This window comes from Mus musculus, chromosome 12 (genome assembly GCF_000001635.26).
Source record: "Mus musculus strain C57BL/6J chromosome 12, GRCm38.p6 C57BL/6J".
In the NCBI taxonomy this organism is placed as follows: domain Eukaryota; kingdom Metazoa; phylum Chordata; class Mammalia; order Rodentia; family Muridae; genus Mus; species Mus musculus.
The window spans coordinates 43,820,042-43,839,489 of NC_000078.6; the positions used below are offsets into that span (position 1 = coordinate 43,820,042).

The 19,448-nt window shown below is 40.3% G+C and overlaps 1 long non-coding RNA gene and 1 other non-coding gene across 2 annotated transcripts in view; one reads left to right on the plus strand and one right to left on the minus strand.

The window, feature by feature from the left end:
- The window catches only part of Gm33384, a 224,328-nt gene that overhangs the window by 192,866 nt on the left and 12,014 nt on the right, over positions 1–19,448 (minus strand). The gene's annotated exons all lie outside the window — the stretch shown is intronic.
- LOC115488069 lies at positions 13,927–14,070 on the plus strand. Its single transcript, XR_003950338.1, has one exon. It is a non-coding gene; the product is annotated as a small nucleolar RNA SNORA48 (small nucleolar RNA).

Genomic DNA, 19,448 nt, shown 5'->3' on the forward strand with positions numbered 1-19,448 from the left:
TTTCTGTGAACAGGAAGATACACATTTTACCCCTGAAACAGGGAAATACTTGTTAAACAAGAGTAATTTCTTCTAAAGATGTAGCAAGGTGGACATAGGTAGCCTGTCTCAACGATTGCCAAGAATTCTCTGGAAGGGCATAGAAAATGCACTGCACCTGCATGGTGAAGCGACATCTCTGCTCTGGCACAGAGGGAGCAGAGAGATCAAGCTGGGAGAAGCGTTGGGAGAGCTTAAATGTCTGAGATTACAGCTGCTCCTTCCTTTCCTTTGTAGCATGATGATTGTTTTAACACGTGAAATAAGCTCCAGCTGTCATTTGCATCGCTTCGATATATGCGCTATGCCTTCAAGCAGAGACCATAGGAGTTCCAGAAGCACCGAGAATCATGCATCCAAGGAAAACCTTTCACCTGTGTTTTCATAAGCAGACATTGTGAGCCTATGTGCATTAGTGCATGTGTGTGCCTGTTATGCAGTGAGGGTTTTTTCCCATCCGCATCAGGGTAAAACACATGGGACTTTCGTTCTAATAAAGCTTCCTAACTTCTCGAACATAAAATTTCTTCATGATCAAGTTGCCCAGTCAGATCAGAGGAAAAAGAATTAAAAACAGTTAATTTTAAGTGGAGCCAAACCACAGTTGTCAGCCAGTGATGCTGCTGTTCCTTCTGCATGGCAACAGGCAGCATTGTGCTCTCAAGACCGAAGGACATGCACACCCTGAGTGATTTTCCATAGTACCGCAAGTGAGTGGTACTGGTACTCAGTAGCTTTATCAAATGCAAGAGCCAAATGCAGAACTCTGCTGTGGTCAGTGAGGAATTAGGGGAGAATAAAAGTTTGAGGGAGAATACACTTCATGGTCTCAAACAATTTGGTTTCTGTATAGAGTCAACACATTTCTGATGGAAAAAAATCGAAAAAAATCAATAAGTAAATAAAGCAAATTCATGCAATACTAGGAAAATCTCATCTAAGAGTATTCAATATTTTTGAAAGATCTGTCCATTGAGGTGTAACTCAAATTGCTTATTGGATCAAACAAGTTAACAGATATACAAATAAGTGGAGTTTCATAAATTAATGCAATAACATTGGGCTTCTGGGAGCCTCCTGTTCCAGCTTGCTATTCAATTTTTATAGATTTTCTGTCTTTATACTTTAAAATATCCTTCATGTTATGAACCTTACATGGATTTGATATATGCACAGCTTCCTTCTGAACAAATGTCAATATATATGTATATATTCATAGTCCTGGGTGTATGTGTCCGTATGTATATAGTCTTGGTCATGCAGTAATTATATGTCAGAGAACATTGAAATGCATAAACTAAGTAAAAAAAATCCTTCATACTCCTACTGCAGCATGAAAATACAGCTCGTTCCCTCTTTGTTTCAGCAGAGTGCTCAGCCATTGTGCCTTCTGCACCAGTCTACACTAAATAAGGTTAGCTTAGGGTAACTGTTACTTAAGCCAATCTTACACACTTTTGATAGTGAATCAGACAGGTAAACCTGGATTCCTGACCACCTTAGCCATGTTCCCAAACAGAAAACCTGGTTTTCCTATTTCTTTTCTATCGAAAGAGAGATACAACCCAAGGCATACTTTCGTTTTCCCAAACATTTAGAAGAGGCTGAAGATATAACAAAGGCAGAAATGGCAGCCATATCCACAATTGTGTGATGAAGAAGAGATCTTCCACTCTATCTGCTCTTAGGGCTCACTCATCCCTGGCTCAGTGGCTCCTTTGCCTTCTGGTTCTGTCTTCCTGGAGAGCAGTTGCCATGTGACCTGAACAGCAGTGTCCCTGCTAGATTGTGATTTCATCTCATATAGTAATGGGGCATTTCTTCCACAGAACCACTCTGGCTAGCACAATAAATGTAGAGGAAAAAAGAAAAACAAAAAACAAAAAACTGTCTTTACAGGTCTGTGCTGTCCGTGCTGGAACCTTCAGAGCACTCTGATGCTCTTCCCTTGTCCCAGACTTACTCAAAGCTGTCTTCTGTATGACTTGAAAAATTAAAAAAAAAAAAAAAAAAAAAACAAAACTCTTGCTTCAAGACTTTGACATGCAGTCACTGTTTTAAAAGTGGCAAACTAGCCGGGCATGGTGGCGCATGCCTTTAATCCCAGCACTTGGGAGGCAGAGGCAGGAGGATTTCTGAGTTCGAGACCAGCCTGGTCTACAAAGTGAGTTCCAGGACAGCCAGGGCTATACAGAGAAACCCTGTCTCAAAAAAAAACAAAACAAAAAACAAAAAACAAAAAACTGGCAAACTAAAATGAAGTTTGCTTTTTCACTTTGATGTCTGAGTTTTCTCTTTCAGTACACATCCAGAAGGAATCTAGATGCTTCCGAATCCAAAGGCACATTAATCCAAAGGGGAAAAAAATAATATATTATCTGAATTGGTCAAACTTTTGGAAATAGAAATTAGAAACCTCTGTTTAGGGCGGAAAAAGAAACAATAAGATTAAGAAGAGACTCAGAATCATATTCTCTGGGTGTTTATTGGTCTCAAGTGGCTTTTAAAATGCTTTTTGATATTTTTTTAATCAAAGCATTGATTTGAAGACTTCATCTGTGTAAAATGCATACAAATACACTACACAGTAAATTATTTTCACATCTCAGTGACCAATTCACAGTTCAAGAAATAAGGTAATCAACTCTAGTTCCCAGCATGCACACGGGCATCTCACAACCACCTGTGCCTCCAGCTCCAGGGCATCTGATTCCCTATCCAGGCTCTGAGATGCCTGAACTCACATGGAGAGACAAATACATAGACGCTTAACGCTTAAAATAATGGCAAGTTGGTTTTGTTCTAATCCATGGAAATAAAAGCACCCCTAAGTATGGCCTCCATTGCACTACCTAATAACCAGCACACTTTCTTCCCTCAAAGATATCAACAGCCCATGCTGGTTTCCATCCCCACTAATCAACTCCGCTCTTTTAGCACTTTATGCATATGGAATCAAATGGGAGGAATTCTTTTTGTGTCTGGACTTCGTTTCATCAGTTTAGGTTTATGCCATGTGTCCACGGTGTTGAATTCAGCAGAGCTTACTTGTTCTCCTTGGTGGGTGGTATCAACAGGCCACATTTGAAACCCATGCTTCTCTTGATAGGCGTTTGAGTTGTTTCAAACTGGGAATTATAATGCATAATGTTGCCACAGATATTCTTAAATACATCTTTTGGCAAATACGTCTACATTTTTTTCTGAGCATAAAATAAAATTGCTGTTCAGACAGACCTCACAGAGACACTGCCAAGTGGTCTTCCAAGGAGTTGCAACAGTTTACACTCCATCAGGAGCTCTCTGAGTTTCCTCGAGAATCTCTGCGCTAGGCTGGTGGGTGTGCGCTGCTGTCTTGTTTAGTTCTTGATTTTTATATTTCACTAACATGACAGAAGCACTCTGAAAGTTTATGATTACTCGGATGTTTTCTTTAGGCAATGTTTCCTCACATGTTTTCTTAGTGTTTTCTACATGGTTTCATTCGTTCCCTCACTGGTTCTCAGAAAATCTTTGTATATTCTCAATGCTATGAATAAAAAAAAATGTACTGGAAATAGATGCTCTGATTCTGGGCCTTGTATTTTTATTCTTAAACTTAATATAGTCCAAATTATCACCCTTACTCTGGGGTGTGTTTCTTGCATGCTGTTAAAATTATGAAGTATTCTTGTGACTTTTCGCCTAGGAACCTTACTGGTTTTCTTCTACATTTAACTAGAATTTGTCTGTATAGTTACGTGAGATCTGGTAAAATATTTTAATGTTGACAATTTATTGAATTTCTACTTCTAAAAAAACCATTCTCCCCCCCCCCTGCAATGTCATAGATGTAAGAAAGGGTCTTTCATTAACTTAAAAATCTAAATCAGTAGCTATATATCATTGATATTGTAAAGATTTCATTTTATTTTATTTCATTTTATCTTTTAGCAAATATTTCTACATTTTTTCTGAGCATAAAATAAAATTGCTGTTCAGACAGACCTCACAGAGACACTGCCAAGTGGTCTTCCAAGGGAGTTACAACAGTTTACTATTTTCTATTGCTAACAGTTTCTATTGCTTTTATTAGGAGTTCAGATCTGGATATATTTTCACGGTCTCTTACTGGTATTAAGTCTCTTTCTGCAATTAAAGACTTAGAAAACGTCCCACTCTAAACAACCAACATGAACTCTAAAGCTTTTGTTGCTTCTCCCTCTCCATCGCTTCATGCTTTCAAAATTTAACTGCTTCCACTCTCTCAGATGCCTAACTTGGGCACCTCAGTCCACTAGGCCTTCAGTAACAGTTCAGACTCAGTGACTGGCCTACTGTATTTTCAGACCCTTCTTCTGTGCAGCTTACTAACTGACAATTGTTCTCTGGCAGAAAATGAATGCTAGCCCATCTCAGTAGGGTCCCTTCTGTTCCATGGGATCACAGGCTCTGAACGCCCAGATTTTTCAGAATTAGACAAAAAAGCATGTTTATAAAGCATGATCTTAGAATATTCAATCTTGGCAGTATTCAAAGGTTTTTTTTTATTGAAACATAATAAAAAAGAGCTTGAGATTTTTAAGGTTGTAGTAGATTTTAGAATTCATAATAACTAGCCTCTGTTGCTTAAATCAGTCAATTTATCCTATATTCTCTGGTAACAATTCAGTTACATGGTTGCTTTTCTCAGATAAAGAGGTCAGAAATTAATTCGGTCACATTTAATTAGTTTTGTAAGAGATGCATATATGCATCTCCCTAAACAACCGCCAATAATTCAGATACAGGTTGTCCCTTCAGCAAGAATTTAGAGGATGAGAAAGGATGTTGAAAATGATGCCTATTCAGATTCTACTAGAGAAGAACATTTAGCAGTTATTCCAGACATGAGATTTGGGATGGTAATTATTACAGTACAGTCTGGACTATCTTCACTAATAAACATGCTAACAAGGGTGTGATCCCTTCTGCCTGTAATTATCCTAAACACCACTCCCCACTGGTCCATAAGTCAGTAGAAGACATATGATAAAAGAGGATGATCTTAAGGAGCCAACCTTTCTCTCTATGCCAAGAAGAGCCATCTTTGTTTTGACTTTGACCTTTCCCTAAAAGCCATTATGCAAATCCAGACATTGAACCTCCAGGTTATTTTCCTAGAAAAAGTCATTCAAAAGATTTCTAAGACTTCTTTCCTCTCCACACTGTAATAAAAATTATTTCCTTGACCTATTTATTGTACGCAATTTCTGGAAGGCTTATGAAATGAGAAAAGTACTATGAAACAGAAGAAAGATTTACACAAATGCAAAATTATGAAATGATTAAACACATGGCCAATGGGATGCTTAATTTTCTAAAATGTACTTATTTAATTTATGTGCATCTACTAAAATGAATTTAGACTTCCTAAGGAAGCAGCTTTGTCCTGGCCTTTCCAAGAAAGCAGCTGTCCTTCCCTAACAATTAATGAAAGTAGGAAAGCTACAAAGTCAAATGTATTTTACCACATAGCCGATGGTATCTTGGTTGCAGTTCTTTGTAGACTCAAATGGAGCTCTGACCTTGCCATGTCATGAAGCTCTGATTATAATGAATAGACTTTATAATGCTTAGAAGTCGACTTTTCATTAAAATAAACCAATGACAAAAATCACATCACAGAGGATAATAAACAAAGTCCAACCTGTATGATATGATACGCAGAAAAGTACACTGTAGTTTAAATCAAAAATATATTAGCTACTGACTTTTGAAAATACTTTTGAATTGTGAAGTAACCTGTTATATTAATCTGTGAATGGCATGGGTACCCTTGGGAAATGGTGCTTACACTCTTTTCAGTAGCAGAGAGTACTGATTCAATTAGTGAGGACCCTACAGATATTTATAGGCCTACTGATAAATCACATTTAAGAGTTTTCTGACCCAAACCTCAGCCATAAACTCGGGCAAAGCCAGGATCAAATTTGCAGGTAGCAATGTACAGTAACAGTTTCTTCCTAATCTAAATAGGTCCCTTCTGAATAACTTCAGCCTTGAAAATCCTGCTTATCAAATCAAAATCAAATCAAAACACAGACATAGCTTCACCTGTGTTCATGTCCTTGGATCAGCCAGGCCTGGATCAGGTGGAGAATAGCAGAATGAAGAACTGACCCTTCCATTAGAAAGAAATCATAAATATAGAACTGAAATCCAACAAAGAGGGTTTCATGTAAGCCAGAAGGACAACAATGGTACTTTCTAATTTTATTTAGAAACCCTAGTTTTCTGTATCCATAGAACTCATCCCTAGTTTAAATATGCACCAAAATCAAAGAAAGGCTCATAGTCATACATAGGTACTCTCATATATTGAGCATTTTACCATGCTTTAGTATTTTTTCCAGATATCCTAAAAAGTAGGTCAAGAAAAATAAGTTTTATCAATATAAAAAGGATAGCATTAGTACATACAATGTTATCAAATCAAGTGCCAGACCCAAGTCTGGTATTAAAATAACATTAAAATAACAGGATGCAAGGCAAAAAGACAGATAGAAGCTGGCTGGCTGGCTGATGCATGTTCTGCTGAGTCAGAGTTTGTGTTATATAGACTAATAGTTTATAGAGGGCAGTGACTTCATTTTACATTTTAGTACTTACTGCAGTGTACATACAAACTCAGAAGTATTCCGAAGCAGACTATAACTTTAGCCAGTCTTTTAACTGTTCTCATACAAAAGCATAAATATTTATGTAGATACATACATATGTACACATATGTGCATGTCTATGAAAAGATACGTATCACATAGTGTTGCTTTGAAAATTGAGATAATGCATGCAAATGGCTTACAGTACTTATTAGCCTTTGCCACATAATAAAAGCTCATTATAAAATGCATAATAAATTTGTTAATACCAGTATTTAGGTGTGTTAGTTTCCCAGAGCAATTGAAACAGTAAATCACAAATTATGTGACTTAAAATAAATATATATTGTTTCACAGTTCTAGAGTCTAGACGTCCAAGATCGAGTATTTACAGGATAATGCTCTCTCTGAAACGTGAAAATTCTTTCTTGGCTCTCTCTACTTCTAGAATTTGCTGGAAATCTTTAGCATCCTTTATCATATGCATGTGTGACTCCAATCTCTAGCTCTATGCTGTGTGACTTTTCCTAGGGAAAGAAACAGATGTAGCTTTACCTCAGATAGGGTACCAACAACAGATGGAAGAAATGATTCTATTCAAGTCTAACTTGGTGAACCAGCATTTATTGTGGTTAGTTACAAGTGTATAGATGAAGGTTATTTATAATGAGAACAGATGAGTCAAAAGCAGCTGCAGCCCTGAAATGCCCACTCCAGCATGGGCGATGACTCATGAAGGCTACATCCCTTGTAGCTCCCTGCATAACTTGCCAGCAGCTCAGTGGAAGCTTCTCTTCCCCCAAAACTGTTTATATAACCTTGCTGAGGAGCCTTGTGATTATAACTGTCAAGAGATTGCTGAGAAAGATGTGTTTCCTTATTTCCCTCCTCCCACTGATTTAGATCTTTGAGAGCAAGAGTCTCTCCTGGCTCGGGGGAGCTTAACTCTGGGGGCTAAAGTACAGGAACAGGAACGTCAACAGTCACCAAAGCTGCCCCAAGTCAATGCAGTTTGTTGGCTCACAATAGTGAGGAAAAAAGATGCAGACAAAAGAATGAGGAAACTATTAAGAAAAGTAAAGACTCCCCAGAGTGGAAGGAGTCCAAAACAGGAAATACCACTGTTTGGCAGTGGGTGTGGGGGAAAGAAAGAGTGGGAAAAAACCCTTCATCCCACCAGAGTTCAGGTGCTCTGGGTGGGCGGATCTGGGAGGACAGCCGCAGGCTTTCCATGCAGCTCCTGGTGGGTGTCTGGCTGTGGGAAGGCACTGGGCCCCTTCTCAGCCGGGGGTGAACAAGGGGCAGTCCTAGGCAACAGGTTCTCAGTCTTGGGCATCCCAGCCACCACTGGACGCTGCCACAGAAGAGCTGAGAACAAATGAGGGGCAGCTGGGTCATCCCCAGGGCTGAAGGGCAGAGATGGCAGGGAGAGCAGGGGCAGTGAGTGGTTCCCACACAGTCGAGAGTCCTTGGTGCGGTCCATGGCTGGAGCCCAGGAAGGCCTTCCAGTGGGAGGTTAGACATGCCTTGTTAGGGAAAAGCCTATCCCATTGTTCAATCACTGTGGGTCTTGATGAGCAGAGACAGTCTGTGGTTTTAGAGCTTTACTATAGAAAGGCAGGGAGAAAGAGAGAAGATAGAAAGAGGAAGAAAGGCTGGCCATGGCCGTGTGGAGAGAGAGGGAAGGGAGGGAAAGAGAAGGGCTAGAGAGTAAGAAAGGTGAGAGCTTAAAGAGAGTGAGGAGGGGTCAAGCAGCCCCTTTTATAGAGGGCTGGGCTATCAGGTAACTGTGGGGGTGGAGTCTAGCCATAATGCCAGAAGCTTGGGACATTGTCTGTGTGACTTATAGTCACAGAATTATGGAGTTGGGGGCTCTGTCTCTGGGAACATGGCTTGCTTTTCCATTCCTTGTAGCGTTTTCTACTGGGTCACTGGAGCGAACCTCTTTCAACCAAAATAGGCTGCCTTTCACAGCCCTGCATACCACCAAGCTGCTGGACCTGGGGCTTTCATGAACCTTGTAACAGAAAACTGAACACAAATCAAGCCAAAGGGGCTCACATGCTCTATGCTTCTGTCTCCCAATCAGGGAGACACTCACTCAGGGAAATGGTCTTGAGTTATGGTCACCACTGTTCATTTTCATTTTGACCTTGGTTTGTTGTGCCAGACACTGACCTTGGCTGGGTTTGGTACCCATTAATTAAATCATGATTTCTTTCTTCTTACTTGTATGTAACCAGCTTATATATTGCCATGGACTCCTGTCTTAAAACCTACAGGAAATTAATTCTTATCACAGTTTCTAAGATGGAGCCACATTTTTCTTACTCATGTTTACCTTACTCTCTACAGAATGATCTCTTGTCCATAATATAAGAAGGACTTTAAGAATATGTCCTTGCCCACAGTTCATTTCTGTTTATTTCTGTTAGATACACAAATATGTGAAAGGACAACTGTGCATAGTGTTAGGGTCCTTCCTTGGAACCAGCCACAGTCTGTAGATACTGCCTGTATTGAACCAGAGGTACATCCTTTTCTTCTGGCCAGTAGAGCTACGTCATACCCACCTGCAGGTCCTCTTACTTACTACCCTCGGTGTTCTCATCTTCACAGTCTTAAACCTAACACTCTTTTTACCTTAAACATGTATTTACATGAGAACACCTCCAAGAGAGAATGTTGCAATGGAAGGAAATTGTTATACCATACCCCATTAGCACTTTTCTGTTTCTCACTACTTCCTAATGAATTGATCTAAACTTCATGACCTTTGCAAAAATCCTATTTCTAAAAAAGCCACACTCATAGGCCCAGTGGATAGGATTTAAATATATCTTTTTGGAGACACGATTTAACCCACACTGAGACTGAAACTGAAACTCATGCTGCCTAAAGATTCACGGGGGAATTTCAAGGGACCATTCTTCTCTGAGAGTTTTCTACAGAATCTATGTATAATCCCCCAAGATGACACAATAACTATGATTCTTTGTTGCCTCCAGATGAAAGAATAAGAGTTTGTATAGCCTGCATCTCAATTTTATCTGGTGTCTTCTTTGTCAATTCTGGTGATATCTCTATTATAGTTTGGAAACATTGTGTCCTGCATACAGCTCATATACTTAAGGCTTCCTGAAAATGTTTGGAATAATGAAAGTTGTATTACTGAATCTTGCACTGCTGACAGAAAAGGATTGTTTTGACTTTTATGTTCCTATGGATTTTAGTTCATCCTGGAGGAAAGGTGTAGTGGTAGAAATTCCTCAGTCCATGGCTTGGAGATTTGTGGAAGATGAGGAAAAAAGAGATAGCGGAACAGAAGGACCTATGCATACTTTTCAAAGGTTTTCCTATAGTGACCTACTCCTCTAGCTAAGCCCCTACCTCCTAAATGCTCTACAGCCCTCAAAGTAGAGCATTCAACATGTTTGTCCATAGGAAACATTGTAGTTTTAATTTGTAACAAGGGTTCTGGTCTAATAAATGTACAGATATGTTCATAGATTCATGATGTGCTGACATCACTTGAGAGAGATCCAAATGTTAGCAGATGGGACCTAGTTTGAGGAAATAAGCCACTGGGAGAAGACCTGTGGTGACCATGGCTCATTCCCAGTCTTCTCCCTTGGTCAGTCTCTCTTTCTGGACAGCATAAAGTGTCTTTGCCTAGAGACCATGATGCTCTCAGCCTTACCACATGCCAGTAATAGCAGAGCCAGTAATGGATTAAAATCATTAGTATGGTAAAGCTTTCCTTTGTAAAGTTATTTTTCTCAGATGTTTTGTCACAACAGTTAGAAACTGACATATCTTCTGGATCCACCTTGAAACATTGGATTGGCTGTTTTCCATATCCCAAGCAGCATCCATGAACTACTAGAAAAGCTTGCTTATCTAAGTTTTCCTCCTCTGTGCCATGTTGTCTCCGCCAACCCAGTGTGTTACTTTAAACATACTGGTGCTTTTAAGGTGTTTTCTCTCTCAAAAGGATTAGTGGTTCCTTGAACTGTTTCTTGCCCACCATTTGAAGTTCCATGTTAACTTATCAACATTGGCTCCCACTCTCAGATTCCTTCTAGGGTTTTGTCAATTTGGTCTGGATGTTATTGACAAGTCTAAACTTCCAATGTCCCCTTTCAGTTACTTACCATCTTTCTGTTTATTCTAAGTTTCTACATTGTTCCAACAGTTCTTCATTTAGAAAGGGAGAAAAATGTTCTTATTCACATTCCATATCTCTGAGGTTCTTAGTATCTATCCCACTGATTTGGTGTTTATTCATGTGTTACCTAGTAATGGAAAATCCTTTATTTGTTCCAAAAAATAATAAGATGAACTTTTAAAGATAATATGAAATATTACATTTTGTCAATAGTGTCTTTTTTTAACGTTTTTATTAGATATTGTCTTTATTTACATTTCAAATATTATCAGCTTTCCTGGTTTCCACTCTGAAAACCCCCTATCTCCTCCCCCTTCCTCCTGCTCACCAACCCACCCACTCCTGCTTCCTGGCCCTGGCATGGCCCTACACTAGGGCATAGAGCGTTCACATGACCAAGAGCCTTTCTTTCCATTGAAGACCGACTAGGCCATCCTCTGCTACATATGCAGCTGGAGCCATGGGTCCCTCCATGTGTATTCTTTGATTGGTGGTTTAGTCCCAGGGAACTCTGGGGGTACTGGCTAGTTCATATTGTTGTTCCTCCTATGGGGCTGAAAACCCCTTCAGCCCCTTGGTACGTTCTCTAGCTCCTTCATTGGGGACCCTGTGCTCAGTCCAATGGATGGCTATGAGCATCCACTTCTGTATTTGTCAGGTACTAATGTCTTATATGTAATCAGTGACTACTCACTGTCTATTAGATAAAAGGTTATCTTGAGAATCAGGACCTTGGCAAAATAAAACCACAATTGAAGTCACTTGGAAGGAATTTTTGTTGTTCCATACATCCATAAAGCTAACTAGGCTGAGTCTGAACTCAGTGTGAATAATGGACATTATTGTGTTCTAAAGTGGATACAATTGCTAGGGGAAACCAATTTGCTAGTGAAAAACATAAAGCCCAAGACTGTCTTGGGTCTGTTTTTATATTGGAGGTCTAACCATAAAAGCCCTTTTTAGGATGAAAACAAGGAAATGGGAATTTGACTAACATCTTCCACTTGTTTCAATGAGCAGCAAGAGGTCTGCTTATTCTGCTTTTGAGCATTTGCTAGGGTGGGGATGTACCTGGAATGATTGACTAATTCGAGGAGGTTTTCCAGTATTCTCTGTGTGGTGTATTTTAATCAAGATCACAATTTAGCAGCTGCATTAATTAATTAGCACATTAATCAGGAGAGCATTTTAGCAGCTATAATCTCTAGCAAACTAGCAGTTGGTGATGAAATCTTAGCAGTGGGAGAACAAACAGCTTACCAAGTTATTTTTCAATGCTATCAACACCACGGGTACAGCAAAATTATGCTGAAATTATGCAACCAAATTGAAGTCTTTCTTAAAATATAGCTATGCAGGGTACATTTGAGAAATTGTATGCTTTATGCAGAAAGGTCTAACAATTACTACTTTCTCTACAAAGCAGTAGTTCTGAAGAAAACTGTCAGGCACTCCAGGAAACAATCTTTCCAAGTGTTCTCAGAATAGTCCTTGTGTAATTTAAGAAGAATTAAAGGTAACTCTTCTATTAGCAAGATTATTTATGCAATAATGAGAAGTTTCAAGATATTATTCTATAGTTACATAAGTGCTAGTGATTCAAAAGAAGAAAATACTTGCTTTAGCAAGTCACAAGTTTGATTTTAATCCTTTAAACCTGTACATTGAACCTTATACTTTAACGTGGTAAAGAAAAAAGTCTCCACTAACACAATGCCTAGAAATAAATGCATGTGGCACCATGGCCAAATGCAGTATAGCTTTGATGAAGTATAAACTGGAAGACTCCCTGACATTGAAACATTGCTCTTGTTTTCTTGCTTCCATCCCAAATGCAGTGGCTTGAGCTTTTATTCAATCCATACATATTGAATTCTACATGTTCCAAAATTTAAAATTTAACTAAAAAAAGTCCCTTAGGCAGATATTAAATTTTCTTTCATTTACAAAGTCTGGGGATATTGAATGCTTATGTACAGTAGTCTATTAGTTTGAACTATTAGGCAGCTCTTAATCCTCATAACATTTTTCTGAGAGAAATCACTGTTCCTTTATGACTCCCATCACTTTTTCATACTCAGAAGGGAAAGGGTCAGGGTAATGGAGGGCATACATGCTGGGTAAGCATTTCTTTACGTTTCCAACCCTTGTTATATTGATTTTCCACTCTGGTTCATGGAAATTGCACTCTATTTAAATCATACACTACAACTTGGAAGAATTTTAATTTCTCCTCTACCTTTTGTCTCCCATTATAAATCACACTGAGATCTCTCAGTCTTCTGCCATCTATTTTCTGGGCTTTAAAGCCTCTAAAATTTACTTTATCAGCAGTTCCTCTGCAAGCCCAAACAAATTCCAAATTCTTTTGGGATTAGAGTAAATAAATTAAATTTTTCTTTATGAAAATTATGAATTGTAATTTTAGGAAGAATCCATTATAGCACGATGCTAGTGAGCTCATTTCTCATTCACACTATAAACAAGAGAGCCCTACCTATTATACAGGTTTATCCATGCATTCTCACCTGAAATTATTTTGAGACAATATCTTGTAGACTTTTCTGTTTGTGGTGAAATATCTCTATATATTACTGTCTTAGTTAGGGTTTCTATTCCTGCACAAACATCATGACCAAGAAACAAGTTGTGGAGGAAAGGGTTTATTCGGCTTACACTTCCATACTGCTGTTCGTCACCAAGGAAGTCAGGACTGGAACTCAAGCAGGTCAGGAAGCAGGAGCTGATGCAGAGGCCATGGAGGGATGTTCTTTACTGGCTTGCTTCCCCTGGCTTGCTCAGCCTGCTCTCTTATAGAACCAAGACTACCAGCCCAGAGATGGCCCCACCAATAAGGGGCCTTTCCCCCTTGATCACTAATTGAGAAAATGCCTTACAGTTGGATCTCATTGAGGCATTTCCTCAACTGAAGCTCGTTTCTCTGTGATAACTCCAGCTGTGTCAAGTTGAGACAAAACTAGCCAGTACAATTACTATACAAAAGCAACAGCAACAACAAACTCATTGTAATCATATTGTTAATGTATCACTTGGCCCCTCAGTTGTAAACAACAGTATCTATATCTACAGATGTCTATGACCCTCTGGCAATGGACAAAGAGACATCTTGTCAATGGTGGTTTTCTTCTATTAGTGAGAGGCAGAGCAGATAGCAGTTCTTTGTTCATCCTAATTTGTTGCCTGGCTTGGTGGATGAAACTGACTTATGCCTAGGACTCATAAAAATCAAATCAAATCAAATCAAATCAAATCAAATCAAATCAAATTCAGGCAGCATAACACAGGAGGAGAAAGACAGAGATCTTCGAACTGCCATGGCACCCACAGACCTGCCTTCCAGCTCATGGCACAGGCAGGCTAGAGACACCTGCTTGCCAACACAGCACACATCACAGAAGGACAATGTCTCCCATGGGCCCATCAGCCACATGACCAGTCTGTAGCAGGAGCCACCACAATGTGCAAGTATGAGGTGGTCAGATGGGAGAGAAAGAGAAGCCTGCACATTATGTAGAGAGATGGAAATGGAGAGTTGAGGGTGGAGAGGAGTAGCCTGTTCTGAGTGGCCAGCCCTGCCATCTGGGGCCATGATGAGGTCCCAGGCCAAGTTGCCACTGAGGGTGATATCTGAGTCCATGGCTACGCAGTGGAAGGGCCTGGGGTGGATGATGTCCCTGGCTCATATTACCACTAGAGAACATGGGGCAGGGCAGCTGCTAGAGACCAGGTGGATATTCAGCGGAGGTGCAAAACTGCTCCCACCCCTCACTGAAGGGCTGGCTCCATCTCTCACCAGGGTCAGAATTTGTGAAAATGAGCAGTGGAGCTTCTCCTAGCTGTGAGGGTGTGTGAGCCAGCCCTAAATGTGGGAGAGCTGACCTTGCCACTTATCTGCTGTGGGGGTGACATTGGTGCAGAGGTGATGTCTCCCAACCCCTCTCTACTTCCCATAGTTGGAAAGGCTGCCCACAGGGTCATAAGCTCTGGAGAGCTAGACCTGCCCCTCTGTACCTACAGTACTCAGGATAGTGCCCTGTACCTTTCATGGGCAGCATCACCAAGCTAACCCTGGTGGTAGGGGTGCAGGTGAACCAGACCCAACAGCAAGAACTTGAAAGAGCTAGCCTATCCAATTAGCATGGGTGAGGGTCTGATGTCCTTCCCCCTCACTCCTTAGCACCTGTGGTTGTCAAGCCTTGTCCCTTGCTGGCTGCAGTCTTGGGAGAGTGGGCCCTGCACTGGGCACCACAGTAGAACTGGCCCTGGTGTAACAGCACAAGTGAGAGTGTGGGAGAGCTGGCCATGCCACTGAACTGGCTCCTGGCATGAGGTAGTGTAGGTATAAGGATAATACCCTTCCCCTTTCCCCCCATTGCCACCTACAGTAGCTGAGAGAACTGATCCTGGGATCATGAAAGCAGGAAAGGTAGACCTGCCCCCTCACTGGATGCAGCACTCAGTAAATCAGGCCCTGCACCTCATCTAGACAATACAGTGGAGCTGAACCTGACCATGAAGGCATACGTGAGCCAACCCTGTGGATGGGAGAACCAGAGAACAGGAGAACTGGCCCAGCTCCTAACAGGAGATCTGGCCATGCCCCTCACAGGCTCTGGCACTTAGGAGAGCAGGCCCTGATTCCTAATGGGCAGCACAGTGGAGCTGGCTCTGGAGGTGTGGATGCAGGTGAGCTGGCCTGAGGACATGAGAGCAGAACTGACCCTACGTCCCGCTAATGGTGGCATTGGTTGGCCTACCCAGAGAAGAGAGCCAGAGGGCTGACCGCTCAGCTACCACCCAGGCCCAGATCCAGGACTCTGAAATAGGCCCACCCCCAAATCTACATCATCTATGAAATGTTGGGACATCTGAAAGCACTAGTCCTGTTGATCCAAAGCTTCACGATCTACATGAGGCAGGACCACAACCGCATAACCAGAATGAGTCCCAGTGAGTATCCAATATTGATGCTGCCACAGAAGCTAAAGATCTCTAACCAGACTCTTGGCAAGTGAAGATGTGTGGCCAGAGGAATATACTATAAGACCCACTGTGACATATTACAGTTTCCATAAAGAAATGTTTTCTATGCTTTGTTGTTGTTGTTGATGATGATGATGTATTTTATTGAGGGGGAGGTTGAAGGGGCAAAGAGCAAATATGAGGGGACAGGACAATGAGTGGGACTGGAGGGCATAATGTGAAACTCACAAGGGATCAATAAAAAGTTAAAAAAGAAAAATGTAAAATAATCATTCACATACATACGTGAACACAGACATACACAAGTATCCAAACACTCTTCTTCTATAGTATCTGTTCTATGACCTTGATGAATTATTGATTAGTAAAATTCTTTATTAAAACTTTAAACTACATGTTGAAGCATCTTCTGGGTATATGCCCAGGAATGGTATAGCTGGGTCTTCAGGTAGCACTATGTCCACTTTTCTGAGGAACCACCAAACTGATTTCCACATTGGATGAAGTAGCTTGCAACCCCACAAGCAATAGAGGGGTGTTCCTCTTTCTCCACGTCCTTGACAACATCTACTGCTACCTGACAGGTGAGTCTCAGGGTCGTTTTGATTTCCCTGATGACTAAGGATGTTGAACATTTCTTTAGTTGCTTCTCAGCATTTGGTATTCCTCAGTTGAAAATTCTTACTTTAGCTCTGTACCCCATTTTTAATAGGGTTATTTGATTCTCTGAAGTCTGACTTTTTGAGTTCTTTGTATATATTGGATATTAGCCCGCTATCAGATGTAGGATTGATAAAGATCTTTTCCCAATCTGTGGGTTGCCATTTTGTCCTATTGTCAGTGTCCTTTGTCTAACAGAAGCTTTGCAACATGCTCCCCTATGTTCATAGCAGCCTTATTTATAATAGCCAGAAGCTGGAAAGAACCCAGATGTCCCTCAACAGAGGAATGGATACAGAAAATGTGGTACATTTACACAATGGAGTACTACTCAGCTATTAAGAACAATGAATTCATGAAATTCTTAGGCAAATGGATAGAACTAGAAAATATCATCCTGAGTGAGGTTAAGCAATCACAAAAGAACACACATGGTATGCACTTACTGCTAAGTGGATATTAGCCCAGAATCTCAGAATATCCAAGATATAATTCACAGAGCACATGAAGCTCAAGAAGAAGGAAGACCAAAGTGTGGATACTTCGGTCCTTCTCAGAAGAGGGATCAAAATATCCATGGGAGAAGATTCAGAGACAAAATGTGGAACAGAAACTGAAGGAAAGGCCATTTAGAGACTGTCCCACGGGGATCCATCCCATATACAGTTACCAAACCCAGACATTGCAGATGCCAACAAGTACTTGCTGCCAGAAGCCTGATATAGCTGTTTACTGAGAGGCTCTGCAAGTGCCTGACAAATACAGAAGTGAATACTCACAGCTAAACAATGGAGTGAGCAGTGTGTCCCCAATGGAGGAACTAGAGAAAGGTCCCAAAGACTGGAAGGGGTTTTCAGACCCATACAAACAACAATATCAACCAACCAGTACCCCCAGAGCTCCCAGGGAATAAACCACCAACCAAAGAGTACACATGGAAGGAGCCATGGCTCCCGCTGCATATGTAGCAGAGGATGGCCTTGTCAGACATCAATGGGAGGAGAGGTCCTTGGTCCTGTGAAGGTCCAGTGTAGAGTAATGCAAGGACATGGAAGCTGGAGTGGGTGGGTTGGTGAGCAGGGTGGGTGAGGATGGGATAGTGGGTTTTCAGAGGGGAAATGAGGAAAGGAGATAACATTTGTAATGTAAATAAAGAAAATATCTAGTTAAAAAAAAAGAAAAAACTTTAAACTAAACATTGTTGAAGCACAAAACTCTTACTCTACCCATTTTGTCTGGAATAAATAGGACCATGCCACTCTAAAAGTGACTTCATTCATTTATTTGAGAAAAACATAAAATCTATTATATCCATATTTTTTACCCTTCCTATTCCTTCAGGAATCTGTTATCGGTAGTAAGGTCTCAATGGTTGCTTGACTTCAGTAAACTCTTCCCAATAGGCATTTATCTGTCACATTATCACTAGCACGATAGTTCTTCATAAAACAAATACAATTAGTTTAACCTTCCACATGTAAATTCAATGAACAGGTCTGCTTTATGACCTTTATGATAAAAACTGAACCCACTGAAATGGCTAAAATACCCATGTTAATCTTGCTCCTCTCCTTCTATTATATCACCTCTGGCTACCTTCAATTCTTAAACAGATCCTTCCTTTTTTGTATTTGCCTGTCTATGGTTGTCCCAATGGCCTAAACTCTCACCTCTATATGTTTAGGAGTGTTCCTTTCTACGTCCAGTGTGGCCATTTTCCTTTCTCTGTGAAATTTGCTTAAATATTGAGACTCATTTCCAATGCCATCTCTTCCCATACCCAATATTGTCCTTTATTGGATCTATCCTAGTCACCATGTTCCTCTGCTAAAAACCCTATGTGCACCTTTCTCAGGGCTTGTTCGTTATTTCTGACAGTGACCTTGTGCATCATCTCCACTACACTGCAAGCGCCTTAGTATCAAGAACTCTGTCTCTTGTGTCATTTCCCCACAAGACTTCATAAAGGGCCAAGTATGTTAACTCTTGAGACTGCTGGTTAAACTAAGATAACATCTGATGAGTTATAATGGGTAGAATCACTTAGAACACAGAGCATTGCAGGAGTGACTGTACCACAAGATAGAAGAATGATGCTAGAAAATAAAGCACTTTCTTAAAATCCTCCAAGTGATACTAGGGACTTTTACAAAGCTTGGACTTTGGCAAGGCTTTTAGGAAGTCCTAGAAGGGCATTACTAATTAAGGAAAACCCTCAGGCTCTTATGGACTTGTTTCATAGCTTCAAGGCAAATCCATCTACTTTTCAACTCATTAAGGGATGGCATGCCTTCTTCATGCCCAAGCAGTGCCATTTGGAAACACTGAAACCTGAATCACTGCAAAAGCTGAGTTGTTCAGAGCAAACCATGAATGTTATGCCATGCTAAAGAGAAAGTCCTCATAAAGAGCATGATTAGTCATATCACAAAGGACAATATTCACATTTTCAACTCTAGGTGAGGAAATTAGTGACTTGCCCAAAGCTGTCATATGTGTCACATATAATTTTTAACACTAGACAGTTTTGCTCTTTATAAGCATGAACCAGTCTTATAAGCCACAAAAGTAACTAAGCATTTAGACAGATATAAATAAATGATTGTTAGTGGGATGTGTATGTCTGTCTGTCAAGGAGAGCAGGAAGTGACAAGAAAATTGAATAAATAGCATTGCTACATTGTATCATTGTAACTATATATGAAGTAATATAAACTACTTTGAAATTAATTTTCAACCATCGTATTACTAGGAAAACTTTATCTTCTCTTCCATAAGGTGTCAACCAAACTTAGTACATGCCTCTTGTTTTCCAAAATTAATCTTTTCAGATAATTTGAGATTATTGGTTTTGTCTTAAGAAGAAATGATGAATATTTTACATTAGATAAGATTACAAATTGGATAGTTGTATGCAGCAACAAATGGGGGTTCTACATAATTTCTCATCTTATCAG